At 45.1% G+C, this 3,516-nt stretch overlaps 1 pseudogene; it reads left to right on the forward strand.

Moving 5' to 3' along the window:
• Positions 1-725: 725 nt before the first annotated feature.
• Positions 726-1,220, forward strand: LOC112608860 (annotated as a pseudogene).
• The last annotated feature ends 2,296 nt before the right edge of the window (positions 1,221-3,516 follow it).

Here is a 3,516-nt window from a genome sequence, read left to right on the forward strand (position 1 = left end):
AAATAAAAATGATAAATAAATAAATAAATAACAAAGACATGATTGCTACCTCTCATCTTGGACAGTGGCCATGTTGAAGAGAAAAGACTCATTGTTTCTCTAGAAAGCACAGTGAGAAACAATAAGCCTAGCCTGCAGCGGTGGCTCAGGCCTGTAATCCCAGCACTTTGGGAGGCCGAGGCGGGTGGATCACCTGAGGTCAGGAGTTCAAGACCAGCCTGACCAACACGGAGAAACCCTGTCTCTACTAAAAATACAAAATTAGCCAGGCGTGGTGATTCGTTCATGCCTGTAATTCCAGCTACTCAAGAGGCTGAGGCAGGAGAATCACTTGAAACCCGGGAGGCAGAGGTTGCGGGGAGCCGAGATCACGCCATTGCACTCTAGCCTGGGCAATAAGAGCGAAACGTCTCGATCTCCTGACCTCGTGGTCCGCCCACCTCGGCCTCCCAAAGTGCTGGGATTACAGGTGTGAGCCACCGCATCCGGCCAGAAATATTTTTTTAAACCACAGCTTTATCAAGATATAATTCATATACCATAAAATCCCCCCTTTTAAAGCATACAATTGAGTGGCTTTTAGAATATTCAGCATTGTACAACCATCACTACTAATGTCAGAACATTTCACTACCCCTAAAAGAAACCCCGTACCACAGATTCCGATGCTGCCGGGAGCCCCGTCATGCCATGTCACATATATTATAGTATATATATGCCCAGCCATGGTCAACCCCACCGTGTTCTTTGACATCGCCATCAACAGGGAGCCCTTGGGCCACGTCTCCTTCGAGCTGTTTGCAGACAAGTTTCCAAAGACAGTAGAAAACTTCCCTGCTCTGAGCACTGGAGAGAAAGGATTCGGTTATAAGGGTTTCAGCTTTCACAGAATTATTCCAGGGTTTATGTGTCAGGGTGGTGACTTCACACACTGTAATGGCACTGGTGGCAAGTCCATCTACGGGGAGAAATTTGATGATAAGAACTTCATCCTGAAGCAGACAGGTCCTGGCATCGTGTCCATGGCACGTGCTGGACCCAACACAAATGGTTCCCAGTTTTGCAACTGCACTGCCAAGACTGAGTGGTTGGATGGCAAGCACGTGGTCCTTGGCAAGGTGAAAGAAGGCATGAATATTGCAGAGCCCATGGAGCGCTTTGGGTCCAGGAATGGCAAGACCGGCAAGAAGATCACCATTGCCGACTGTGGACAACTCTAGTAAGTTTGACTTGTGTTTTATCTTCACCACTGGATCATTCCTTTTGTAGCTCCAGAGAGCACCCTCCACCTCAGTTGCTCACAGTAGCCTCTAATCTTTGTGCTCTCTCTCTCAGTTCCCTTTGGGTTCCATGTTTGCCTTATTCTCTTGCATGCGTAGCTGGATTGCAGAGTTAAGTTTATGATTATGAAATAAAAACTAAATAACAATTGCAAAAAGAAAAAGAAAAAGGAAGAAGAGGCCGGGCGCAGTGGCTCACGCCTGTAATCCCAGCACTATGGGAGGCTGAGGTGGGTGGATCACAAGGTCAGGAGATCGAGACCATCTTGGCTAACACGGTGAAATCCTGTCTCTACTAAAAATACACAAAAAAATTAGCCAGGCATCCTGGTGCGCACCTGTAGTCCCAGCTACTCGGGAGGCTGAGGCAGGAGAATGGCGTGAACCTGGGAGGCGGAGCTTGCAGTGAGCAGCGATCCGGCCACTGCCCTCCAGTCTGGGCGACAAGAGTGAGACTCCGTCTCAAAAATAAAAAAAAGAAAGAAGAAAGAAACCCCATGCCCTTTGTCACTCATTCCCTTTCCTCCACTCCCAAGCCCCTGGCAACCACTAATCTATTTTCTGTCTCTATGGATTTGCTTATTCTGGACATTTCATATAAACGGAGTCATATAATATGTGGCCTTTTGTGACTGGCTTTTTTCTTTTCTTTTTTGTTTTTTGTTTTGTTTTGTTTTGTCTTTTGGTTTGTTTGTTTGTTTTTGTTTTTGAGTCGGAGTTTCGCTCTTGTCACCCAGGCTGGAGTTCAATGGGGCGATCTTGGCTCACTGCAACCTCCACCTCCCGGGTTCAAGCGATTCTCCTGCCTCAGCCTCCCGAGTAGCTGGGATTAAAGGTGCACTCCACCACGCCTGGCTAATTTTTGTATTTTTAGTAGAGACAGAGTTTTGCCATGTTGGCCAGGCTGTTCTCTAACTCTTGACCTCAGGTTATCCACCCACCTCAGCCTCCCAGGCCTGAGCCACTGCACCGGGCCTGGCTTTTTTCACTTAGCATACCGGTTTCAAGGTTCACATATATTATAGTATATATAACTACTTCATTCCTTTTTATGGCTGAATAAATACTCTACTGTATGAATATACCACATTTTGTTTACACATTCATCAGTTGATGGACATTGGGGTTGTTTCTAAAGCTTAGCTCTTATGAATAATATTATGCTGCTATGAGCATTGCTGTACAAGTTTTTGTGTAGATATGTTTCAATTCTCTAGGAGTAGAAATAATGAGGTCACATGATAATTCTATGTTTAACATTTTGAAGAACTGCCAATCTGTTTTCCAAAGTGTCCTCACCATTTTACAATCCCACTAGCAATGTATAAGGATTCCAATTTCTCCATTGCTTTGCCAATATTTGCTATTGTCTATCTTTATTTTTTCCATCTTAGTGGGCACGAAGTGTTTCTCATTGTGATTTTATTTGGATTTCCCTGACAGCTAGTGAAGTTGAACATCTTTTCCATGGGCTCATTGGCCATTTGTACATCTCTTGGGAGAATGTCTATTCAAATCCCTTGCCCCCCCCTTTTTTTTTTTTTTGAGATGGAGTCTCACTCTGTTTCCCAGGGTGGAGTGCAGTGGCACAATCTCAGCTCACTGCAACCTCTGCCTCCCGGGTTCAAGCAATTCTCCTGCCTCAGCCTCCCGAGTAGCTGGGACTACAGGTGCCCGCCACCACATCCAGCTAATTTTCTGTATTTTAGTAGAGACATGGTTTCACCGTGTTGCCCAGGCTGTTCTTGAACTCCTGAACTCAGGAAATCCACCCACCTCGGCCTCCCAAAGTGCTAAGATTACAGGCATGAGCCACCGTGCCTAGCCCCTTGCCCATTTTTTAATTGAGTTACTTGTATTTTTATTATTGAGTTGTGAGAGTTCTTTTTTAGAAAATAAGTTGTGGTTTTTTTAAGAGACTGGGTCTCACTATGTTGTCCAGGGTGGAGTGTAGTGCCTGTTACCAGGCACAGTCAGGGCACACTACAGCCTCAAACTCCCGGACTTAAGCAATCCTGCCTCAGCTTTCTAAGTAGCTGGGATCACCGGTATGCACCACTGTGCCAGCTATGAGTTTTTTATATATTCTGAACACGAGTCTCTAACATACAGTAGTCCCTCCCTTATCTAAAGTTTCACTTTCTGAGGTTTCAGTTACCTGGGGTTGACTTTGGTCCAAAAATATTAAATGGAAAATTCCATAAGCAAACTATTCATAAGTTTTACATTGCACGCT

The sequence above is a fragment of the Theropithecus gelada genome, chromosome 16, assembly GCF_003255815.1.
Source record: "Theropithecus gelada isolate Dixy chromosome 16, Tgel_1.0, whole genome shotgun sequence".
NCBI classification, from domain to species: domain Eukaryota; kingdom Metazoa; phylum Chordata; class Mammalia; order Primates; family Cercopithecidae; genus Theropithecus; species Theropithecus gelada.